At 43.9% G+C, this 27681-nt stretch overlaps 1 protein-coding gene across 1 annotated transcript in view; it reads right to left on the bottom strand.

Annotated features, from left to right (window-relative positions):
• Positions 1 to 27681, bottom strand: part of LOC137094967 (hypoxia-inducible factor 3-alpha-like) — a 92047-nt gene that overhangs the window by 38839 nt on the left and 25527 nt on the right. The window lies entirely within an intron of this gene.

Below are 27681 nucleotides of genomic sequence, written 5' to 3'. Positions count from 1 at the left end.
GCTCTTCCATCTGATGTCCTTTGAGGTCCTGGACTTTCTCTATCTTTCTCTATCTTTAGCACAACAGGTTAACCGCCAGCTGCAGTAAATCTTGCCAACCAAAAAGTTGACAGTTCAAAGCCCAGGTAGGGTGAGCTCCTGGCCTTTAGCTCAGCTTCTGCCTACCTAGCAGTTTCAAAAACAGCAATGTGAGTAGATAAATAGTAGGCTTGGGCGATCCAGTTCGTTAATTTCGTTATTCGTTATTGATTCGTATTTAAATTAGCTTACGGTCCAATATCGAGCCATGCAGGAATAGTGTGAGGAGTAATTAAGAATCGAAACAATTTTTTCCAATTTTCGTAATTATTTCTTAATTATTTCGTAATTATTTCATAATTATTTTTGTATGTCTGGTGCATTGTATTGTATATTATATTATATTATTATATTATATATTATATTACTATATTATTATTATATTATAATTGTATATTATTATATAATATAATATATATAATATAATAATATAATAATAATATAATATAATATAATATAATAAATTATTATATTATATTATATATTATTATAATAATAATATAATATACAATAATATAATATAATATAATATAATATAATATAATATAATATAATATAATATAGTTGTTGTTTGTTTTATCACACCAACAGTCAACAAGAGAGGGAGAGGGAAGCTTCAGAAATTCCCCCTGTCCCGTTTGGAGGTTTTTTTAGCATATTGCGCAATCGCGTCCGCCATTAACGAATCGATTCGTAATTTACGAAATTTCAGAAAATTCTAAATCTTAAATTTCGGAAGTCCTCAGAATTTCAAAACGCTAGCATACCCTAGAAACGAAACGAGTTTAGAACTAATTTTTTTCTTGATCGCCCAAGCCTAATAAATAGGTACTGCTTAAGCGAGGAGGGATTTAAGGCACCCATAAGGAAATGCCACAAAAATGCTGGTGATTTTATTGGCAGGGAAAATGGAGCAACAGCACACACACCCTCCCCATGGACAGAATCGAGCACAGCCTCCAAGTTGCCGAAGATGGGAAAGCCGATATATACCTCTATCTATATACTATTGCCTGTCTTGCCAGTGTATAACTGCATTGAATGTTTGCCGTAGATGCATTTTGTGATCTGTTCCCCTTTGAGGTGAGAAGGACGGAATATAAATCCTGTAAATAAATAAATGAATAAGATATATCTTCTTGAGTTTCCATGAGTTTGGCAGGACATCCCTGACCCAAAGACACCCCACAATAACCTGCAGCAGCATGCTCTCATACCTTGCAGGCAACGTTTGGGAAATAATACGAACACATGCTCCGTGAGCTGCAGAGAGAACGCCCATAGGTTTCCTATAAATGCATTGCCACCCCCCACAACTCAGAGAAAAGACAAAGCAACGAATAGGAAACAATACAGAATGTGTTGCTGTGAGTTTTCCGGGCTGTATGACCATGTTCCAGAAGCATTCTCTCCTGATGTTTCGCCCACATCTATGGCAGGCATCCTCGGAGGTTGGGGGGTCTGTTGGAAACTAGGCAAGTGTGGTTTATATCTCTGTGGAATGATGCCCAGGGTGAGAGAAAGAACTCTTGTCTGCTTGAGGCTTTAAACAGAGGATGGATGGCCATCTGTCAGGGGTGATTTAAATGTAATATTCCTGCTTCTTGGCAGAATGGGGTTGGACTGGATGGCCCACGAGGTCTCTTCCAACTCTTTGATTCTATGATTCTATGAATGTTGCAATTGGCCAGCTTGATTAGCATTTAATGGCCTTGCAGCTTCAAAGCCTGGCTGGCTGCTGCCTAGGGGAATCCGTTGTCGGGAGGTGTTAACTGGCCCTGATTGATTCTTGTCTGCATGGTATACGGTAGACTCCTTCAGAGGTGAGAGGAGTCTACCATATACCATGAAGCTGTGTACAAGAATATATAGGGACTACATAGGGACCAGCAAATGCATCACCCAAACACGAACCAAGGAACATGAAAGGCACTGCAGACTAATTCCACCAGAGAAGTCAGCCATAGCAGATGAACCAACCTGGACACATCATATTATTTGAGAACACAGAAATGCTGGACAACTCCCACAACCACCATGTCAGACTACACAGAGAAGCCATTGAAATCCACAAGCATGTGGACAATTTCAACAGGAAGGAGGAAACCATGAAAATGAACAAAATCTGGCTCCCAGTATTTAAAAAACTCTAAAATCAGGACAGTAAATAAAGAGCAACACTCAGAAAACAGGGGAATTCCAGACAGGAAACACTCAAGGCCAGCTAACACCTCCCAACAAAGGATTCCCCTGGGCAGGAAATAGGCTTTGAAGCTGCAAAGCCATTCCTCACCATCCCTGAGGATGCCTGGGTGAAATGTCAGGAGAGAATGCTTCTGGAACATGGCCATACAGCTCGGAAAACTCACAGCAACCCAGTGATTCCGGCTGTGAATGCTTTCGACAATACAATAATACAGAATGTGTTTTTTATGGCAACAGAAATCCTACAAAATGGAGAAACTTCCCCACCTCTTGTGACGTGAAAGGCGAGAAATAATACTCCAAAGTATCGCCTTCTTCTGTTCTCGGAACTAGGCTTATTTGTTATTATTATACTTCCTGCATATTTCTGCGACATTAACACACAGGAAAAGGATGCAGCCCCCAGGCAATGGCATACAACTTTTGGAGACCAATAACATAGGAACGGACCGCTGGACAAAAATAGGAAGCCTTGAGGTTGCGATGCTTTAAAAAAACTCGTCCGATGTTATCTTCAAAGCCCCACAACTCTACAAGAAAGATCCAAAAGAAATGTGCAAACTTTGAAGCACCGAAACGCACCAAATTACAAGATCCCTTCCCAAACATCTCTGCAAAGAACTCCAATGCCTATCCAGATCCAGGGATATAGTCAAGTTGCTTTATGATCCCAAATGCTTGCAAAGATCTAGCCTAATGTGAAATCTCTTGCAACATTTGGAGATCACAGTTGCAATGCTGTAAAAAAAACTAATCCAAGACACGCAAGTCTACAAGAAAGATCCAAAGGAAATCCGGAAGCTTTGGAGCACCAAAATGCACCAAATTCTACAAGATCCCTCCCCAAAAGTCTCCACAAAGAACTCCAATGTCTATCCAGATCCAGGCATATAGTCTATGATCCCAAACGCTTGCAAGGATCTAGCCCAAAGTGAAATCTCATGCAACGTTTGGAAATCACAGTTGCAATGCTGTAAAAAACTCATCCAAGACCCGCAAGTCTACAAGAAAGATCCAAAGGAAATCCGTAAGTTTGGAGCACCAAAACACACCAAATTCTACAAGATCCCTTCCCAAAAATCTCCGCAAAGAACTCCAATGTCTATCCAGATCTAGGGATATAGTCAAGTTTCTCTATGATCCCAAACGCTTGCCCGGATCTAGCCTAAGGAGAAATCTCATGCAACGTTTGGAGATCATGGTTGCAATGCTGTAAAAAACTAATCCAAGACCCGCAAGTCTACAAGAAACATCCAAAGGAAATCCGTAAGCTTTGGAGCACTGAACTGCACCAAGTTCTACAAGATCCCTTCCCAAATGTCTCCGCAAAGAACTCCAATGTCTATCCAGATCCAGGCATATAATCTATGATCCCAAACGCTTGCAAGGATCTAGCCCAAAGTGAAATCTCATGCAACGTTTGGAAATCACGGTTGCAATGCTGTAAAAGACTCATCCAAGGCCCGCAAGTCTACAAGAAAGATCCAAAGGAAATCTGTAAGTTCTGGAGCGCCGAAACGCACCAAATTCTACAAGATCTCTTCCCAAACGTCTCCGCAAAGAACTCCAGTGTCTATCCAGATCCAGGCATATAGTCAAGTTCCTTTACGATCCCAAACACTTGCTAAGATCTAGCCTAAGGTGAAATCTCTTGCAATGTTTGGAGATCACTGGAAACATTGGAACAACATCTGGACACCTACCGGCTGTTAGGAATTGTGGGAGTTGAAGTCCAAAACACCTGGAGGACCAAAGTTTGCCCATGCCTGATGCTAGACCCTATCCAAGGCTATATACAAAGCCCCACAGGTCGACAAGAAAGATCCAAAAATAAATCCGCAAACTTGGAAGCACTAAAGTGTACCAAATTCCAGAAGACACCTTCCTAGAAATGCCAATGGAGATGTTCCAATTCAAAACCTCCAAAGCATGCTGGGACCGCACCTGTGCCACCTCCTGCTCCTCTGCCGCCTCCGTCTCCATCTCATACCCGGTGCCCGGCTCTCTCTGAACCCAAACAGGGCTCCACCAGTCCTCCGACAGCTCCTTCCCTCCTTCTCTTCCCGGTCCCGTTACGGGTACAGGCTGTTCCATTTCTGTCCCTTGGCTCCCTGCCCATCTCTCTGGGCCTCCGGGTTACGGCGTGCTTTTTTGGCCCCGAGGTATAACACGGTGCCTTATCTGCTCTCCGTTGACTCCTGGGGCAAAAGTTCGCCCAGAAGTCATGGCCAAGGTCCAGGTGGGCCACAGGGTCAGCAGACATGGCTGGCAGAGGAGGAGACCGCATTGGGAGCCACATGCGTGCAGCCGGCGCACATGCGCAAAGGCAGGAACGCCACTGTAAACAATCCCACATGAAGAACCGGAGCCACAGAATCCTAGAATCCTAAAGCTCGAATCCATCACCAAACCCCTTTGTGCCATGAAGGAAAACATCATCAAAGCAGTCCCGACAGATGGCCATCCAGCTCCAACCCCAAAGGCCCAGGCAAAACCCTCCAGACAGATGGCCATGCAGCCTCTGCTTCTAAACCTCTACCACAATCAAGTATGACTTCTTGGCTCATAGATACATAAATAGACAGATATAATCATAGACTGATTGAGTTGGAAGGTCACCCAGTCCAACCCCGAAGGCCCAGGCAAAACCCTCCAGACAGATGGCCATGCAGCCTCTGCTTCTAAACCACCACAATCAAGTAGGACTTCTTGGCTCATAGATACATAAATAGACAGATATAATCATAGACTGATTGAGTGGGAAGGTCACCCAGTCCAAGCCCGAAGACACAGGCAAAACCCTCCCGACAGATGACCATGCAGCTTCTACTTCTAAAACTCTAACTATGATTCTAAAACTCTAATTATGATTCCTTGGCTCTTAGGTACATAAATAGACGGATATAATCATAGACTGATTGAGTTGGAAGGTCACCCAGTCCAAGCCTGAAGGCACAGGCAAAACCCTCCTGACAGATGGCCATGCAGCCTCTGCTTGTAAACCTCCACCACAATCAAGTAAGACCCCTTGGCTCATAGATACATAAAAGAATCATAGATTGATTGAGTTGGAAAGAGACCCAGTCCAAGCCCGAAGACACAGGCAAAACCTTCTCAACAGATGACCATGCAGCGTCTGCTTCTAAACCTCCACCACAATCAAATAAGACTCCTTGGCTCATAGATACGTAAATAGATGGTAGAATCATAGATTGATTGAGTTGGAAGGGGACTCCAAAGGTCACCCAGTCCAACCCTGAAGGCACAGGCATCTGTCTCAAGATGACAGATGGCCATGCAGCCTCTGCTTCTAAACCTCTACCACAATCAAGTATGACTTCTTGGCTCATAGATACATAAATAGACAGATATAATCATAGACTGATTGAGTTGGAAGGTCACCCAGTCCAACCCCGAAGGCCCAGGCAAAACCCTCCAGACAGATGGCCATGCAGCCTCTGCTTCTAAACCTCTACCACAATCAAGTATGACTTCTTGGCTCATAGATACATAAATAGACAGATATAATCATAGACTGATTGAGTTGGAAGGTCACCCAGTCCAAGCCCGAAGACACAGGCAAAACCCTCCCGACAGATGACCATGCAGCTTCTACTTCTAAAACTCTAACTATGATTCTAAAACTCTAATTATGATTCCTTGGCTCTTAGGTACATAAATAGACGGATATAATCATAGACTGATTGAGTTGGAAGGTCACCCAGTCCAAGCCTGAAGGCACAGGCAAAACCCTCCTGACAGATAGCCATGCAGCCTCTGCTTCTAAACCTCCACCACAATCAAGTAAGACCCCTTGGCTCATAGATACATAAATCAATGATAGAATCATAGATTGATTGAGTTGGAAGGGGACTCCAAAGGTCACCCAGTCCAACCCCGAAACACAGGCAAAACCCTCCCGATAGATGGCCATGCAGCCTCTGCTTCTAAACCTCCACCACAGTCAAGTAAGACCCCTTGGCTCATAGATACACAAAAGAATCATAGACTGATTGAGTTGGAAAGAGACTAGTCCAACCCCAAAGACACAGGCAAAACCCTCCCGACAGATGGCCATCCAGCCTCTGCTTCTAAACCTCTACCACAATCAAGTATGACTTCTTGGCTCATAGATACATAAATAGATGGATATAATCATAAACTGATTGAGTTAGAAGGGGACTCCAAAGATCACCCAGTCCAATCCCAAAGACACAGGCAAAACCCTACCGACAGATGACCATGCAGCTTCTGCTTCTAAACGTCTACCACAATCAACTATGATTCCTTGGCTCATAGATACATAAATAGATGATAGAATCATAGATTGATAGAGTTGGAAGAGAGTTCCAAAGATCACCCAGTCCAACCCTGAAGGCACAGGTAAAACCTTCCCAACAGATGACTATGCAGACTCTGCTTCTAAATCTCCACCACAATCAAGTAAGACTCCTTGGCTCATAGATACATAAATAGACAGATATAACCATAGAATCACTGAGTTGGAAGGGGACTCCAAAGGTCACCCAGTCCAATCCCAAAGACACAGCCAAAACCCTCCTGACAGATGGCCAAGCAGCCTCTGCTTCTAAACCTCCACCACAATCAAGTAAGACTCTTTGGCGCATAGATATGTAAACAGATGATAGAATCATAGATTGACTGAGTTGGAAGGAGACTCCTAAGGTCACCCAGTCCAACCCTGAAGGCACAGGCAAAACCCTCTTGGCAGATGGCCATGCAGCCTCTGCTTCTAAACCTCCACCACAATCAAGTAAGACGCCTTGGCTCATAAATACATAAAAGAATCATAGATTGACTGAGTTGGAAAGAGACCCAGTCCAATCCCAAAGACACAGGCAAAACCCTCCTGACAGATGACTATGCAGACTCCGCTTCTAAATCACCACAATCAAGTATGACTCCTTGGCTCATAGATACGTAAATAGATGGTAGAATCATAGATTGATTGAGTTGGAAGAAGACTCCAAAGGTCACCCAGTCCAACCCTGAAGGCACAGGCAAAACCCTCCTGACAGATAGCCATGCAGCCTCTGCTTCTAAACCTCCACCACAATCAAGCAATATTTTTAATAGTTTTGTGCATGGGACAAAATATGTGTGCCATATGTGTGTCACTGTCTCAGCGACCAATGCAGATGATTTTGGAGAAGTCGGGTTTTTGCATCAGGGATGTTCAACTTGCATTGTCTGCACTGACTCATAGCAGTGCCTTTATACAGAGGACTTTCCCAGGGACCTAAATTTAGGCGACATCTTTTCCTCAAAGCATCTTCGGAGCGAACGACTGAGAAATAAGATGCAGATGAAGTACTTAACCCACTTTCCCTTGACCCAAATCCTTCCTGTGCATTTCAAGGCCTGAGCTTAAAACGAAACTGCAACGTACCTAATAGTAAGGTAAGTGATAAGACACACTCATTGCATACAGACGGGTTTTGTAGTTAACTACTGTCAAAATCCAAGGTTTTGGAAACTGTTCGAATCATAGAATCCTAGAGACCCCATCCAGTCCAACCCCAGATAGAAAGACACCATCAAAGCCCTCCCAACAGATGTCCAACTGACCTCTGCTTAAAAACCTCCAGAGAAGGAGACTCTACTACACCTCTACTACACTGGAAGCCAAAACCAAGGTCACAACAACATCTGGCAATATGCTGATGACAATGTCATCTGTGCGCATTCAGAAGAAGACCTACAAGCCACTCTAAACACTTTTGCAGAAGTATACGGGAAGCTCAGCCTCTCATTGAATATCAAGAAAACCAAAGTGCTCTTCCAGCCGTCACCAGCCAATCCCTCTCCAATGCCAGAAATACAGTTCAATGGTGTAACGTTAGAAAATGTGGACCATTTCCGCTCCCTTGGCAGCCACCTCTCCACAAAAGTCAACATTGACACTGAAATACAACACCGCCTGAGCTCTGCGAGTGCAGCATTTTTCTGAATGAAGCAGAGGGTGTTTGAGGATTGGGACATCCGTAGGGAGAGCAAGGTACTTGTTTATAAAGCCACTGTCCTCCCAACTCTGCTGTATGCCTGCAAAACGTGGACTGTCTACAGACCCTGACAGGCTTGTGCCAGAGTCTTTGCAGTTCGATCTTTAAATCCTCATATTGTGTCAGCTTTTACAGTTGTTTTTTATTATTATTACTAGCCACCCCCTGCCACACGTTGCTGTGACCCACATGGGGGTTCTGTGTGGGAGGTTTGGCCCAATTCTATCGTTGGTGGGGTTCAAAATGCTCTGTGTTTGTAGGTGAACTACACATCCAAGCAACTACAACTTACAAATTTCAAAATTCTGTTCTCCCCAACCTCCACCAATGTTCACATTTGGGCATATTGAGTATTCGTGTAGAGTTTGGTCCAGATCCATCATTGTTTTGAGTCCACAGTGATCTCTGAGTGTAGGTGAACTACAACACCCAAACTCAAGGTCATGTCCACCAAACCCTTCTAGTGTTTTCTGTTGGTCATGGGAGAACTGTGTGCCAAGTTTGGTTCAATTCCATCGTTGGTGGGGTTCAGAATGCTCTTTGATTGTAGGTGAACTATACATCCCAGCAATTACAACTCCTAAATGACAAAAATCTTTTTTTTTTTGAGTGAAGGCAATACATTGGGTTGTTAGGTGTCTTATGTCCACATTTGGTGTCAATTCGTCCAGTGGTTTTTGAGTTCTGTTAATCCCACAAATGAACATTATATTTTTATTTATATAGATTATTATTATTATTATTATTATTATCTATCTGGAGGATGGGGTTGGACTGGATGGCCCTTGGAGTCCCTTCCAACTTTAGGATTCTATGTGATGCACTTGCATTCCACTCTCTATCACACAATAAATAGTTTTGCCGTACTGCCATGAAGGGAATGAACGTACCATATTATTATTATTATTATTATTATTATTATTATTATTATTTTTGTCTGGAGGATGGGGTTGGACTGGATGGCCCTTGGGTTCTCTTGCAAAAAGATCTCCCAAATCACAAAGGTAGCTTTGAGCGTGGACAAAGAGAGACATGCCGTGTGTCCCTAATTTGGGGGAGGTTTGCCGCAAGACGTGGGGCCCCCAAATCCAAGGCAGGGGTGGCTGCGTCTGTTCACTCTGTCGCACCGCTCTGATAAGAGCCGACGACGCACAAGCGCACGTGCGCCACCAAAGCCTCTTGCCCCGAATCAAGCATCTCTGACGTCAGTTTCCTTCCTCCGCTGAGAATATCTCGGCTCCACACATGCAGCGTGTTACCAGCCGGCGACTTGATGCTACATGCACAAACCGCCCACTTGCTCCCCTTGCGAGCGCAAAACTGGGAAGACGTGGCGGGGGCGGCAGTGGCAGAGAGACCGTGGAAAAGGGCCGTGCAATTTTCTCCTGCATCCCTCCGCCATCAGCCAGCTTCATGACAACTATCATGAGTTTCCCAACAAGACTGAGTTGTTGTTATGATGTCAAACCCTGGTGACCCTCTTCAACAAGGACAGCGAGACTTCTTGAAAAAATTCTAACATCGTAATATCTTACGGCAATCCCAAAGCCCATCCAGTCCAACCCTTGTCTAAGGTGCAGGAAGGCACAACTAAACCTCTCCTGAAAGAGGCCCATCCAAGTTCTATTCAATGATCTCCAAAGATGGAGAACTCATCGGCCGCTAATGTAGTCCGTTTCACTCCCAAACAAAGTTTAAGTGGGATCTCTTTGCTTGGAATCTGAGTCTACTTCTCTATAAGTTTTTAAGCAGAGGCAGGATGGCCATCTGTCGGGAGGGCTTGGATTGTCTATTATTGCATGGTTGGACTGGATGGCCCTTATGGCAACGTTTCTCAAACTGGGGGTCGGGGTCCCTGGGAAAGTTGTGGGGGGCAAAGACCATCAGAAACCACAGTATTTTTTGTTGGTCATGGGGATTCTGTGTGGGAAGTTTGGCCAAATTCTATCATTGTAGGTGAACTATAACTCCAAAACTCAAGGTCAGTCCTTGCCAAACCCTTCCAATATTTTCTCTTGGTTATGGGAGTTCTGTGTGCCAAGTTTGGTTCAATTCCATCATTGTTGGGGTTCAGAATGCTCTTTGATTGTAGGTGAACTATAAATCCCACCAACTACAAATCCCAAATGTCAAGGTCTATTTTCCCCAAACTCCACCAGTGTTCACATTTGAGTATATTGAGTATCCCTGCCAAGTTTGGTCCAGACCCATCATTGTCCGAGTCCACAATGCTCTCTGGATGCAGGTGAACTACAACTCCCAAATTCAAGGTCTATTTCCCCCAGTGTTCGCATTTGAGTATATTGAGTATCCATGCCAAGTTTGGTCCAGACCCATCATTGTCCGAATCCACAATGCTCTCTGGATGTAGGTGAACTACAACTCCCAAACACAAGGTCAATGCCCACTGATCCCTTCCAGTATTTTCTGTCGGTCATGGGAGTTCTGTGTGACCAAGTTTGGTTCAATTCCATCGTTGGTGGAGTTCAGAATGCTCTTTGATTGTAGGTGAACTATAAATCCCAGCAACTACAACTCCCAAATGTCAAGGTCTATTTTCCCCAAACTCCAACAGTATTCACATTTGGGCATAGTGAATATTCATGCCAGGTTTGGTCCAGATCAATTATTGTTTGAGTCCACAGTGCTCTCTGGATGCAGGTGAACTACAACTCCCAAACACAAGGTCAATGCCCACTGATCCCTTCCAGTATTTTCTGTCGGTCATGGGAGTTCTGTGTGACCAAGTTTGGTTCAATTCCATTGTTGGTGGAGTTCAGAATGCTCTTTGATTGTAGGTGAACTATAAATCCCAGCAACTACAACTCCCAAATGACAAAATCAATCCTTCTCCCAACCCCACCAATATTCAAATTTGGGCGTATTGGGTATTTGTGCCCAATTTGGTCCAGTGAATGAAAATACATCCTGCATATTGGATATTTACATGACGATTCATAACAGTAGCAACGAAAACAATGTTATGGTTGGGGGTCACCACGACATGAGGAACTGTATTAAGGGGACGCGGCATTAGGAAGGTTGAGAAGCACTGCCCTAGGGTCTCTTTCAATTCTACGGTTCTCTTACATTCTAGTTCAAACTACAAGAGAGGAGATTCCATCTGAACATGGGGAAGAACTTCCTGACTGTGAGAGCCGTTCAGCAGTGGAACTCTCTGCCCCGGAGTGTGGTGGAGGCTCCCTCTTTGGAAGCTTTTAAACAGAGGCTGGTTGGCCATCTGTCAGGAGTGCTTTGAATGCAATATTCCTGCTTCTTGGCAGAATGGGGTTGGACTGGATGGCCCATAAGGTCTCTTCCCACTCTTTGATTCTACGATTCTAGTATTTGGGCATTTTTGCGTTCCTTGCTTATCAAACTTTTTGAGTTTGGGACTGGCAATTATTTTTTTTGCCAATGTGCCGGAGTCTGGCAGCCAACGTCTCAGCGACTGGCATTTCGAGGAACGTTGTTCTACGTGACAGATATTTAAAGAAGGTTCCCGTATCATCTCTCAATCCCTTAAGACGTTAAGTAGCTAATCCATCTTTCTATCCATCCCTAAGACAAGGTTGGCACAAAATTCAGGGCGTTGACATCTATCCTTCACTTGACACCCAACCCATATATTTGCCGGAAGGTCCTTCAATACAAGGAAGATTATTTGGATGGTGTATATGTGCCTTCAAATTGTCTGTCGATCTATGTCAACCCCATGAATCCATAGGGCAGTGGTTCTCAACCTTCCTAATGCCGCGACCCCTTAATACAGTTCCTCATGTTGTGTTGACCCCCAACCATAACATTATTTTCGTTGCTACTTCATAACTGTAATTTTGCTACTGTTATGAATCATAATGTAAATATTCGATATGCAGGATGGATTTTCATTCACTGGACCAAACTGGGCACAAATACCCAAAATGCCCAAATTTGAATATTGGTGGGGTTGATTTTTGTCATTTGGGAGTTGTAGTTGCTGGGAATCGCCTACAATCAAAGAGCATTCTGAACTCCACTAAGGATGGAACTGAACCAAATTTGGCACACAGAACTCCCATTTTCGACCGTTGCAAACAGCCCTGCATAGCTGGAACCGGAGCAACAACAAGAGACTTGTGTCTAGCCAAAAGGCACCAAATCTCATCATATTTTGGAAGTCAAGAAGGGGTCAGCCCTTGGTAGGACTTGCATGGAAGATGATCAATGAATTCTAGGTTCTGTAGCGGACACGGGCAAATTTGGGCTCTCCAGGTGTTTTGGACTACCTATCCATCTATCTACCTATCAATCTAACGATCTACCTATCCATCTATCAATCCATCCATCTATATACCTACCATCTATCCATCTATCTACCTATCCATTTATCTCTCCATCTACCTATCCATCCATCCATCCCTCCACCTACCTACCTATCCATCTATCTACCTATCAATCTAACAATCTACCTATCCATCTATCAATCCATCCATCCATCTACATACCTACCATCTATCCATCCATCTACCTATCCATCTATCTACCTATCCATTTATCTCTCCATCTACCTATCCATCCATCCATCCACCTACCTACCTATCGATCTATCTACCTATCAATCTAACGCTCTACCTATCCATCTATCAATCCATCCATCTACATACCTACCATCTATCCATCTATCTACCTATCCATCTATCTATCTATCTATCTATCTATCTATCTGTCTATCTACTTACCTATCCATCTATCTACCTATCAATCTAACGATCTACCTATCCAACTATCAATCCATCCATCTACATACCTACCATCTATCCATCCATCTACCTATCCATCTATCTACTATCCATTTATCTCTCCATCTACCTATCCATCCACCTACCTACCTATCCATCTATCTACCTATCAATCTAACGCTCTACCTATCCATCTATCAATCCATCTACATACCTACCATCTATCCATCTATCTACCTATCCATCTATCTATCTATCTATCTATCTATCTATCTATCTATCTATCTGTCTATCTACTTACCTATCCATCTATCTACCTATCAATCTAACGATCTACCTATCCAACTATCAATCCATCCATCTACATACCTACCATCTATCCATCCATCTACCTATCCATCTATCTACTATCCATTTATCTCTCCATCTACCTATCCATCCATCCACCTACCTACCTATCCATCTATCTACCTATCAATCTAACAATCTACCTATTCATCTATCAATCCATCCATCTACATACCTACCATCTATCCATCCATCTATCTATCCATCCATCTACCTATCCATCTATCAATCCATCTACCTATCCACTTAAGCAGCTGAGGGAGAAAAGGAAGGGGCCTGAGGCTGTTAGGAATGGTGGGAGTTGGAGTCCAAATCACCTGGAAGGCCCAAGTTTGCCCATGTCTGTTCTATAGGCTATGTTTCAAAGGAAGGAGCTGGCCAAGCCACCTCTGAGTATTCCTTGCTTTCGAAAATGTATGAAATTCATGGCCATCGCCTTAAGTCAACATGAGACATGAAGGCACGTCCGCATATACAAAGCAGCAATGGGTTGGTTCTCCTTTGAACTCCATAACAATGTCCAGACCTACCCTGACTGTACACAATGAGCCCCACGTCCGCTGCAAAGTTCAGTCTCGCTTGGAGATGGGTCATAGTTTCTCCTCCAAATGCCCCACTATACCCACTTCCACAACAATGCCCAGACCCACCCCAATTGTAAACGATGGGCCCCACGAGCACTGCAAAGCTCAATCTTGCTTGGCAATATGTCACACTTTCTCTACCAAATGCCCCACTATCCCCACTTCCACATCACCCGTGGCTAATCCCGAAGCGCAGTGAAAGAAAGGCACCTAACACATGCTCAGCGGCATTGTAAAGTTCCTAAGACATGGGGAATTAATGGTGCCCGAAACTCCAAGCAATTCCAACTGCGTGACTGTAGCGTTTTGAGAAAAGCTAATCCCATTGCCATCCTTTTTAGGACATAATCCTCTTCAATGTACCTTGGTTCCCGCAGCCATTATGTTCATGCTCATGGCACCATCTCCTTTATGCTTTCAGTTGTTCCAAGGATAGGGTCAAAGTATGGTGCCCCAAAAGCATGGCAACTCCAATTGTACCAATATGGCATTTTTAAGAAATCTTATTGCCACCTCTTTTTGAAACACACCCCCTTCCAACATATCCAGATTCCCAATACGTTTATGCTCAAAGGCACCATCTTTATGTGCCCAAAGTTGTATTTCTATCACTAGATCAGTGCTTCTCAATCTTCCTAATGCTTCGACCCGTTAATACAGTTCCTCTTGTTGTGGTGACCCTCAACCACAACATTATTTTCGTTGCTACTTCATAACTGTAATTTTGCTACTGTTATGAATCATAATGGAAATATCTGAAATTCAAGATGTATTTTGATTCACTGGACCAAATTTGGCACAAATACCCAATACGCTCAAATTTGAATACTGGTGGGGTTGGAGGGGGGATTGATTTTGTCATTTGGGAGTTGTAGTTGCTGGGATGTATAGTTCACCTACAATCAAAGAGCATTCTGAACTCCACCAATGATGGAATTGAATCAAACTTGGTACATAGAACTCCCACGACCAAGAGAAAATACTGGAAGGATTTGGTGGGCATTGACCTTGAATTTGGGAGTTGTAGTTCACCTATATCCAGAAAACACTGTGAACAATGATGAATCTGAATCAAACTTGGCACGAATATTCAATATGCCCAAATGTGAATACTGTTGGAGTTTGGGGGAAATAGACCTTGACATTCGGGAGTTGTATTTGCTGGGATTTATAGTTCACCTACAATCAAAGAGCATTCTGACCTCCACCAACAATGGGATTGAACGAAACTTTGCATACAGATCTCCCATGACCAATAGAAAATACTGGAAGGGTTACGGTGCATTGACCTTGAGTTTTGGAGTTGTAGTTCACCTAAATCCAGACAGCACTGTGGACTCAAACTCAAACTCCAGTGATTGATCTGGATCAAACTTGGCATGAATACTCAATATGCCCAAATGTGAATACTGGTGGAGTTTTGGGAAAATAGACCTTGACATTTGGGAGTTGTAGTTGCTGGGATTTATAGTTCACCTACAATCAGAGCTTTCCGAACTCCACCAACGATGGGATTGAACCAAACTTGGCACACAGAACTCCCATGACCAACAGCATATACTGGGTTTGGTGGGCATTGACCTTGAGTTTGAGAGTTGTAGTTCACCTACACCCAGAGAGCACTGTGGACTCAAACAATGCTGGATCTGGATCAAACTTGGCACAAATACTCAATATGCCCAAATGTGAATTTTGGTGGAGTTTGTGGGAAATAGACTTGAAATTTGGGAGTTGTAATTGCTGGGATTTATAGTTCACCTACAATAAAAGAGCATTGTGAACCCCACCAATGATGGAATTGGACCAAACTTATATCTTTATTTATTTGCCCTCCTTGAGTCCCCTTTCTCTACTCCGAAGGTGATTCAAGGAGGCTTTACATATAGGCTACTATTCAAAGCCTTTGGACAAACTTCCCACGGGACCAACAGAAAATACTGTGTTTTCTGATGGTTTTTGACGACCCCTCTGACCGCCCGGAGGTCCCGACCTCCAAGTTGAGAAATGCTGTTCTAGAGTCTAAGGATAGGGCCAAAATAACAACAACAACAAGAATAAGTAGTAATAGTAGTAGTTGTTGTTGTCAAGTTTAAAATGATGGTTCCCCAAAAGCATGGTGACCCCAACTGCACCAAGATGTATTGTCGAAGGCTTTCATGGCCGGAATCACTGGGTTGTTGTAGGTATTTTCGGGCTATATGGCCATGGTCTAGAGGCATTCTCTCCTAACATTTCGCCTGCATCTATGGCAAGCATCCTTAGAGGTAGTGAGGTCTGTTGGAACTAGGCCTGTGGTGTTTTGAAAGTCCTTTTGGCTGCGAGAAATTGTGGGATGGTATCTGTGTCTCTGCAGTGTAGAAGGAAAGTCAGGGAGCACAGTAGATGGCATTACTCAAAATCTTATTGCCCACAATATATTCTCTCCCAAGGACGCAGGTTCCCATTGCCATGACAAGCAGTCCCCAGGTTGTGAACAAGATGGGTCGTTTGTAAGTTGGATGTTTGCAACTCGGGGATGGCCTGTGCATTCCCAATTCCAAGGCAAACCGATGCTGCATGGCATCTCAGCTGTGCACAGCCAGCTTGGCTTCCTTCTCCTCCGGCATCCAGCCCGCTGAGCTCTCCCCGCCTACCCATTCACAGATGGAAACCCCTTCACATTGCTGTTGTGTGTGTGACGGTGTGTGTGTTGGTGTGTGTGTCACTCGGCTCTTTCCCCCTCCCAAGCAGGAACCGCACGTGCTCCTGGCAATGCCTTTGGCTGTTCCGTCCATCTCCGTCCAGGACACTGTGTACTGTAGACGGGGCCCGGTGCCAAGAGCTCATCGCTGGAGGAGAAGGAGGAGGAGGAGGAGGAGGGCGGCCGGGGAAAGGCAAGGCATGGCTCTCTTTCTGAGGTGCCGAGAAGGAAAATAGGCCTCCAGATACAGGATCCAGCCTTCCCCAAACACACCTTTGGCATCGCCACCCCAAAATAAAAACAGGTGCCAACCTTTGAGAACGTCAGAGACGCACTCGCATTCCAATAAGTAATTTTACCATACCGCTAAGTCCTATCAGCAGCGGATATTATTTAGCTTGGAGAAGAGAAGGTTCGGAAAGGACCTATCTAAAAATATTTGGAAGTATATCATAGAATCAAAGAGTTGGGCCATCCAGTCCAACCCCATTCTGCCAAGAAGCAGGAATATTGCATTCAAATCACCCCTGACAGATGGCCATCCAGCCTCTGTTTAAAAGCTTCCAAAGAAGGAGCCTCCACCACACTCCGGGGCAGAGAGTTCCACTGCTGAACGGCTCTCACAGTCAGGAAGTTCTTCCATCATGTTCAGATGGAATCTCCTTTCTTGTAGTTTGAAGCCATTGTTCCTTGTCCTAATATCCATGGAAGCAGAAAACAAGCTTGCTCCCTCCTCCTCCCGGTGGCTTCCTCTCACATATTTATACATGGCTATCATATCTCCTCTCAGCCTTCTCTTCTTCAGGCTAAACATGCCCAGCTCCTTAAGCCGCTCCTCATAGGGCTTGTTCTCCAGACCCTTGATCATTTTAGTCGCCCTCCTCTGGACACATTCCAGCTTGTCAATATCTCTCTTGAATTGTGGTGCCCAGAATTGGACACAATATTCCAGGTGTGGTCTAACCAAGGCAGAATAGAGCATGGGGAGCATGACTTCCCTAGATCTAGACACTAGGCTCCTATTGATGCAGGCCAAAATCCCATTGGCATTTTTATCCTATTGAGGAAGGGGCTGTTCTAGAGCAGCAATGAGCAAACTTTGGTCCTCCACTACTACTTCTCTGGAGGATGAGGTTGGACTGGATGACCTTTTGGGGTCTCTTCCAACTCCCACAATTCCTAACACATTACTACTATTACTACTACTACTACTACTACTCTGGAGGATGAGGTTGGACTGGATGACCTTTTGGGGTCTCTTCCAACTTTAGGATTCCATGTGACGCACATGCATTCCACTCTCCATAGCTCAATAAATAGTTGTACCATACCACCATGAAGGGAATGTATGTACCATATTATTATTATTATTATTATTATTATTATTATTACTATTATTATTACTTGTCTGGAGGATGGGGTTAGACTGGATGGCCTTTGGGGTCTCTTCCAACTTTAGGATCCCATGTGACACACGTGCATTCCTCTTTCCATAGCTCAATAAACAGTTTTACCATACCACCGTGAAGGGAATGTATGTACCATATTATTATTACTATTACTATTTTCTCGCTGGAGGATGGGGTTGGACTGGATGGCCCTTGCGGGTCTCTTCCAACTTTAGGATTTCATGTGATGCACTTGCATTCCACTCTCAATACTATAATAAATATTTGTACCATGCCACCATGAAGGGAATGAATGTACCATATTATTATTATTATTACTATTATTATTATTATCTCTCTGGAGGATGGGGTTGGACTGGATGGCCTTTGGGGTCTCTTCCAACTTTAGGATTCCATGTGATGCACTTGCATTCAACCCTCCATAGCCCAATAAATACTTTCACCGTGCCACCATGAAGGGAATGTATGTACCATATTATTATTATTACTATTACTATTATTATTATTATTATTATTATTATTTATCTGGAGGATGGGGTTGGATTGGATGGCCCTTAGGGTCTCTTCCAACTGTCGGATTCCATGTAACACATGTGCATTCACTCTCCATAGCCCAATAAATAGTTGTATCATACCACCATGAAGGGAATGTATGTACCATATTATTATTATTGCTATTACTATTATCTCTCTGGAGGATGGGGTTGGACTGGATAGCCTTTGGGGTCTCTTCCAGCTTTAGGATTCCATGTGACACACTTGCATTCAACTCTCCATAGCCCAATAAATACTTTCACCGTGCCGCCATGAAGGAAATGCATGTACATTATTATTATTATTATTATCACCATCATCATCATCATCATCTCTCTGGAGGATGGGGTTGGACTGGATGGCCTTTGGTGTCTCTTCCAACTTTAGGATTCCATGTGACGCATGTGCATTCAACTCTCAATAGCCCAATAAATAGTTGTATCATACCACCATAAAGGGAATGCATGCACCATATTATTATTATTATTACTATTATTATTAGCCTTTGGGGTCTCTTCCAGCTTTAGGATTCCACCTCTCCAATATACTCGTCTGCCATTCCTCCCAAATGTGGGCATTTTGGAGAGGGTGACCTTTTGAAAGGATTCATCCTAAGGAGTCGGAGAATCCTAGTATTTTAGGGCCACCCAGTCCAACGGTTTGAATCACAGAATCCTAGAGTTGGAAGAGACTCCAAGGGCCATCCAGTCCAAACCCGTGCAGGAAGACACAATCGAAACACCCCCGACAGATGGCCATCCACTCTTTCATCCACTGAATTATGTGGTGTTGACACCGGAACAGAGAAACAGAAGAGCAGATGGGGAGCGTCTACCAAGCCAACCCCATTCTGTTTGCGGAGCTTCCTTCCCACGCGAGGGCCTCTTTCCCTCTGGGTTGGGTGGGAACGCGATGTTCTTGGCAAAGTGCCGGGTTCCCCACCCCATAGCTTTACATCGCTATATTATTTATTGTGTACATAAAGGGGGAAGGGTTGAGCCACCTTTTTTTCACCTGGCGCATTAAAGCACACTGTGCTTTTCCTCGATCCGTCGAATAGGATTTCAACCCTGAAACCCCAGCATTGACGTTTGCAAAGCACTGTCCACGCTCAACCTCAACGTTGCGCCCATTTCACGGATAGCGATGGAACAATGAATCGTCCTAAAACTTCAATGGGATAGCAACTGTCCACAAACTCAAATCTCCTTCCCTTTGAAGGTGCATATCCGCACTTATTTCACGTGAACTAGCACTGTATGACATTCTGGAATCGGATACCATGGAACTATTGTTGTTGTTGTTGACATTCTGGAATCAGATCTCATGGAATTATTGTTGTTGTCGTTGTTGTTTTATTTCTTACCTGCCTCTCCTCATGGCTCAGAATAGAAATAATAATAATAATAATAATAATAATAATAATAATAATAAATTATATATAAAAACGGAATATAATTATTATATAATTATATAAAACGGAATATAATTATTATTAAAATAATAATAAAAATAAATTATATAATAAAACGGAATATTATTATTATTATTATTATTATTATTTTACTGACACAAAAGCACAGCATGTCACAGCCAACGAGATCTCTATGCTGGATTTCATATCACAAAATCACAAGTCGAACACTTCCCAAACGTCTAGGACTGTGTGATGTATTTTCAAATGATGCACACAGATCCAATCCAGGTGGCCTTTTGCAGCTGGCAGATGGTAATTTTGTCAGCGCCGATTGTGTTTAAGTGCAGGCCAAGGTCTTTAGGCACTGCACCCAGTGTGCCGATCACCACTGGGACCCCCTTGACTGGCTTGTGCCATTATTATTATTATTATTATTATTATTATTATTTGAAACACAAGATGAGTCCACAGCAGACACTCTGCTGGCTGTTGTATTGGATCACACGTCAGACACTTCCCAAGTGTCTAGGACTGTGTGATGTATCAGCAAATAATGTGTGCAGATCCCAGTAAGGTGGCCTTCTGCAGCTGGCAGATGGTAATTTTGTCAGTGCCAATTGTGTTTAAGTGCAGGCCAGGGTCTTTAGGCACTGCACCTAGTGTGCCGATCACCACTGGGACCACCTTGACTGGCTTGTGCCAGAGTCTTTGCAGTTCGATCCTTAAATCCTCATATTGTGTTAGCTTTTCCTGTTGTTTCTCTGCAATCCTGCTGTCGACTGGGATTGTGACATTGATGATCCATACTTTGCTTTTTAACACAATTGTGAGGTCAGGAGTATTATGCTCCAAAATTCTGTCTATCTGAATCCAGAAGTCCCAGAGGAGTTTGGTGTATTCATTCTCTGTAACTCTTTCTGGCTTGCTGCAGGCAGATGGTATTTGTGGCACAAGTTCCAGTGAATCATCTGAGCAAGAGTGTTGTGCCTCTGCTTGCAGTCTATCTGTGCAATCTTCTTGCTGATCACCACTGGGACCACCTTTATTGGCTTGTGCCAGAATCTTTGCAGTTATTAGTATTGTTGTTGTTATTATTATTGTTATTATTTGGGATGACAATTTCCAGAATCTCCACTATTTCCAGAATTTCCACCATTTCCAGAATCTCCAGTGTGCCAATCACCACTGGGACCACATTTACTGACTTGTGCCAGTCATTAGAATAATGGAATCATAGAATCAAAGAGTTGGAAGAGACCTCATGGGCCATCCAGTCCAACCCCCTGCCAAGAAGCAGGAATGTTGCATTCATTATTATTATTATTATTATTATTATTATTGACGAGAGATGAGTCCACAGCAAACACTCTGCTGGCTGTTGTATTGGATCACACATCAGACGCTTCCCAAGTGTCTAGGACTGTGTCATGTATCGACGAATAATGCGTACAGATCCCAGTAAGGTCGCCTTCTGCAGCTGGCAGATGGTAATCTTGTCAGTGCCGATTGTTTTTAAGTGCAGGCCAAGGTCTTTAGGCACTGCACCCAGTGTGCCAATCACCACTGGGACCAAGTTCAATCTTTAAATCCTGTAAACACTTCACATGTGCTGTATCTGTGAATAATATGTGCAGATCCCAGTAGGGTGGCCTTTTGCAGCGAACAGATGGTCATTTTGTCAGCGCCAATTGTCTTTAAGTGCAGGCCAAGGTCTTTAGGCACTGCACCCAGTGTGCCAATTACCACTGGGACCACCTTTACTGGCTTGTGCCAGGGTCTTCACAGTTATTTGTATTGTTGTTGTTGTTGTTGTTGTTGTTGTTGTTGTTATTTGGGATAACCATTTCCAGAATCTCCAGTGTGCCAGTCACCACTGGGACGACCTTTACTGGCTTGTGCCAGTCTTTATTATTATTATTATTATTATTATTATTATTATTATTGACGAGAGATGAGTCCACAGAAGACACTCTGCTGGCTGTTGTATTGGATCACACGTCAGACACTTCCCAAGTGTCTAGGACTGTGTGATGTATCGGCAAATAATGCGTGCTGATCCCAGTAAGGTGGCCTTTTGCAGCGAACAGATGGTCATTTTGTCAGCGCCAATTGTCTTTAAGTGCAGGCCAAGGTCTTGAGGCACTGCACCCAGTGTGCCGATTACCACTGGGACCACCTTGACTAGCTTGTGCCAGAGTCTTTGGACTATGTCATGTATCGGTGAATAATGCGTGCAGATCCCAGTAAGGTGGCCTTCTGCAGCAGATAGATTGTAATCTTGTAGGCACCAATTGTGTTTAAGTGCAGGCCAATGTCTTTAGGCACTGCACCCAGTGTGCCGATCACCACTGGGACCACCTTGACTGGCTTGTGCCAGAGTCTTTGCAATTATTATTATTATTATTATTATTATTATTATTATTATTTCTGTTCTGCTTTATTGCTCTGAAAGAGACCCCAAAGTGGTAAACAATAAAAGCAATGCAATATTTACAACACACAAACAGTATTGGGAGTGCTTTTGCTTCTCTCTCTGCCAATGCAATAATGAACGGTGTAGACAGAAAGGCAGACAGGCAGCATTGACTTGTGCTGGTCAGTGGCCAAAACGAAGCCTGATTGATCGATGGACAGACGGGTAAAAGGAGGAAAGTTATTCACATACTGGGATTCCTTGTTAAAATGCAGCGATTCCCACCGCAAAACAGGAGTCCCGATTCCCTACCACTAATTTCGCAATGCAATGTGTCTTCCACAGCGAGTGCAAATGACGCAACGCATATCCCTCTCCAGCTGTCTCGATTTGGCAGAGCAACGTCCAATGCCTCTTCCGTCATCCCACTATTATTATTATTATTTCCCTATTTCAAAATGTTTCTGTTTTGTCCTCCTGCTCCCCAAATGTGGGTACATCTAAACCATGGTGGAATGAATGTGTCTTGATACCGTTTTGACTGCTATGGGATCCTGGGAGTTGTAGTTTCCCAAGGGTTTTCTGGTGTCTCACCAAACTACAACTCCCATGTTCCCTTAGCATTGAGCCACAGCAGCCAAAGTGGTGTCAAACCACATTCACTCCACAGTGTAGATGCACCCTTTTGGCCACCATGGGATCCCAGGAGTTGTAGTTCCCCAAGGGTCTTCTCTGCTACAAAACGTTGGAGTCTTGCCAAACTCAAACTCTCCGGATCCCTTAGCATTGAACCATGTCAGTCAAAGTGTTGTCAAACCGCATTCATTCCACAGTGTAGACGCACCTCTTCGACCGCCATGGAATCCTGGGAGTTGTAGTTTCCCATAGATCTTCTGGTGCCTCGCCAAACTACCACTCCCAGGATTCTATGACATACAAAGGTTGTCAGACCACATTCATTCCACAGTGTAGATGCACCACCTTGACCGCCATGGGATTCTAGAAGTTGTCGTTTTCCAAGGGTCTTTTACTGCCTGACCAAACTACAACTCTCATGTTTCCATAGCACTGAGCCGTGGCAGTCAAACTGGTGCCAAACTGAAATCCACAGTGTAGATGCACCCCTTTGACTGCCATGGATCGTAGTATGGCGAGGCACCAGAAGACCATTGGAAAACTGGAAATTGTAGTTTTCCAAGGGTCTTCTACTGCCTTACCAAACTACAACTCTCATGTTTCCATAGAATTGACCCATGGCAGCCAAAATGGTGTCAAACTGCATTCATTCCGCAGTGTAGACGCACCCCTTCGACTGCCATGGATCGTAGTATGGAGAGGCACCGGAAGACCATTGGAAAGCTGGAAGTTGTAGTTTTTCAAGGGTCTTCCACTGCCTTACCCAACTACAGCTCTCATGTTTCCATAGCACTAAGCCATGGCAGTCAAAGTGGTGCCAAACCGCATTCCACAGTGTAGACCTTTGACCACCATGGGGTCCTGGGAGTTGTGGTTTTCCAAGGGTCTTCTGGTGCCTTGCCAAACTACAACTCTCAGGATCCCTTAGCATTGAGCCATGGCAGTTAACGTTGTGTCAAACCGCATTCATTCCACAGTGTAGATACACCCCCTCTGACCGCTATGGGGTGCTGGAAGTTGTAGTTTACCAAGGGTCTTCTGGTGCCTCACAAAACGACAACTCTCATGTTGCCTTAGCATTGAGCTGTGGCAGTCGACGTTGTGTCAAACCGCATTCAGTGTAGATACACCCCTCTGACCGCCATGGGGTGCTGGAAGTTGTAGTTTCCCAAGGGTCTTTTACTGCCTTATCAAACTACAACCCTCATTTTTCCATAGCATTGAGCCGTGGCAGTCGACGTTGTGTCAAATCGCATTCAGTGTAGATACACCCCTCTGACCACCATGGGGTACTGGAAGTTGTAGTTTCCCAAGGGTCTTTTACTGCCTTATCAAACTACAACCCTCATTTTTCCATAGCATTGAGCCGTGGCAGTCGACGTTGTGTCAAACCGCATTCAGTATAGATACACCCCTCTGACCACCATGGGGTACTGGAAGTTGTAGTTTCCCAAGGGTCTTTTGGTGCCTCATGAAACTACATCTTTCATGTTCCCTCAGCATTGAGCTGTGGCAGTCGACGTTGTGTCAAACCGCATTCAGTGTAGATACACCCCTCTGACCACCATGGGGTGCTGGAAGTTGTAGTCTCCCAAGGGTCTTTTGGTGCCCCATGAAACTACAACTCTCATGTTCCCTTAGCACTGAGCCGTGGCAGTCAAAGTGGTGCCAAACCGCATTCCACATACTGCCATGGGTCGTAGTATGGCGATGCACCGGAAGACTATTGGAAAACTACCACTTCTAGGATCTCATGGCAGTCATAAGTGGTGCCAAACTGCATTCACTCCACAGTGTAGACACAACTCCTAGTGTTGCTTGTCCTCATGTGTCCTGGCGCGTACCGGGTATGTAGATGAGTGTGTAATGGAAAGAGAGATGCAGCGCATAACGCGAGGGATCTGCGACCCATTAGCCGCCGGCGGGTCCGCCTGCCCCGCATTCTCAAAACAGACGGAGCGCCTCTGTGACATTCCTAGGGAGGGAGCGAGGATGCTAAATCCAGCCTGGCTTTGGCCCACGTCCACGGCCTGTTCTCGAGCCGCGCCAAGGGACGGAGCCAAGAACATACATAGCGTGTGAATAAACACAGGGAGCCGGAACAAACCTCCGAGCCAGAACCCCAAGCAGCGGACGGACGGAGACGTTCCTCGCAAGCGGCGCCAAGGTTTCCGAATCTCACCCACTGCCCTACAAAACAGAGGCAGGACCAAAGGAGACGGACACTTGGCCGTGACCCAGGCATGGGCCAACTTGGGCCCTCCAGGTGTTTTGGACTCCAACTCCCACCATTCCTAACAGCCTACCGGCTGTTAGGAATGATGGGAGTTGGAGTCCAAAACACCTGGAGGGCCCAAGTTGGCCCATGCTTGCTGTAACCACTATGCACCATTTCCTTACATTTCTTCGATTGTAAACACACAATCGATTGGAAGATGCACAATCATTTCAGTCCCAACAACAACAACAAAGATATAGACATCATCCACGATGCTAAAGCCCCATCTACACTGGCATATAATGCAGTTTGAACTCGATTGATCAGTGTAGACTTTGGCCCCTTCTACACTGCCATACAAAATCCAGATTATCTACTTCCAACTGGATTATATGGCATTGTAGACTCATATAAGCCAGTTCAAAGCAGTTAATGTGGATCATCCGCTTTGATAATCTGGATTATATGGCAGCGCCTTAGGCTGAATCTACACTGCCATGTAACCCAGTTTCTGAAACCAGATTATCTGATTTGAACTGGATTATATGTGTCCACACTGCCATATAATCCAGTTTAAAGCGGATAATGTGGACCATCTGCTTTGATAAATCTGGTTTATATGGTAGCGTAGAAAGGGTCTTAGGCTGGATCTACACTGCCATATAATCTAGTTTCTGAATCCAGATTTTGAACTGGATTATACGAGTCTACACTGCCATATAATCCAGTTCAAAGCAAATAATGTGGATCATCTGCTTTGATAAATCTGGTTTATATGGTAGTATAGAAAGGGTCTTAGGCTGGATCTATACTGCCATATAATCTAATTTCTGAATCCAGATTTTGAACTGGATTATAGGAGTCTACACTGCCATATAATACACCCCAAATCAGATAATGTGGTTCATCCTCTTTGATAAATCTAAATTATATGGCAGTGTAGAAAGGGCCTTAGGCTGGATGTACACTGTATGAAAACATATTATCTGCTTTGAACTGGACTATATGAGTCTACACTGCCATATAATCCAGTTTCTCAATCCAGATTATCTTCTTTGAACTGGATTATATGAGTCTACAGTGCCATATAATCCAGTTCAAAGCGGATAATGTGGATCATCCGCTTTGATAATCTGGATTATATGGCAGCGCCTTAGGCTGGATCTAAACTGCCATGTAATCCAGTTTCTGAATCTGGATTATCTGATTTGCACTGGATTATATGAGTCTACACTGCCATATAATCCAGTTCGAAGCAGATAATGTGGATCATCCGCTTTTATAATCTGGATTATATGGCAATGCAAAAAGGGCCTTAGGCTGGATCTACACTGCCATGTAATCCAGATTCTGAATCCAGATGATCTGCTTTGAACTGGATTATATGAGTCTACACTGCCATATAATCCAGATTCTGAATCCAGATGATCTGCTTTGAACTGGATTATATGAGTCTACACTGCCATATAATCCAGTTTCTGAATCCAGATTATCTGCTTTGAACTGGATTATATAAGTCTACACTGCCATATAATCCAGTTTCTGAATCCAGATTATTTGCTTTGAACTGGATTATATGAGTCTACACTGCCATATAATCCAGTTTCAGAATCCAGATTATCTGCTTTGAACTGGATTATATGAGTCTACACTGCCATATAATCCAGTTTTTGAATCCAGATTATCTGCTTTGAACTGGATTATATGAGTCTACACTGCCATATAATCCAGTTTCTGAATCCAGATTATCTGTTTTGAACTGGACTATATGTCTACACCGTCATATAATCCAGTTCAAAGCAGATAATCTGGATTTTATATGGCAATGTAGATGGAGTCTCAGTATTGAGGAAATTCAGCACATCCCAATAGCTCAGTCTATGTGTTTTGACAGTGTTGTGCATGAAGCAAATTTTGCATGCAAGGAACAAACAGTAATCAAAGTTGTCACTCTCCTATCGACAATTTCGGATTTTGGAGTATTTTGGAATTTTGGACCAGGGATGCCCACCCTGTGTTTTACCGCTTGGCTCCAAATCTATTCCGAAAGTGCGAAAATAACACAGATGTCCGGATTCCTCTGTCGTTCCGCTCTTCCCTTGGCAGGAAACCAAGCGTGTCTTCCAACACATATACACACACACACCTTGTGTCGCATTCATTCATCTCCATAGAAGCACAAAAAGAATAATAATTTGAGTTCTTGCAAAATAGAAATGAGAAGAGTGGAATTGCAAAGAGGCAGGTTCTTATCCGTTCTCAGTTTAAAGGTATTTGGCAGAGAAGGGCCTTGTGAAACTACAGCTCCCAGAATCTCATAGCATCAATGTTTCATAGGGTGCACCAACACTATAGAACTAATGCAGTTTCACACCAGTTTTTTCTGCCATGGCTGAATGCTATGGGGTCAAACTG

This window comes from Anolis sagrei, chromosome X (genome assembly GCF_037176765.1).
Source record: "Anolis sagrei isolate rAnoSag1 chromosome X, rAnoSag1.mat, whole genome shotgun sequence".
Lineage (NCBI taxonomy): Eukaryota > Metazoa > Chordata > Lepidosauria > Squamata > Dactyloidae > Anolis > Anolis sagrei.
This window is presented reverse-complemented; position numbering and strand designations above follow the sequence as displayed.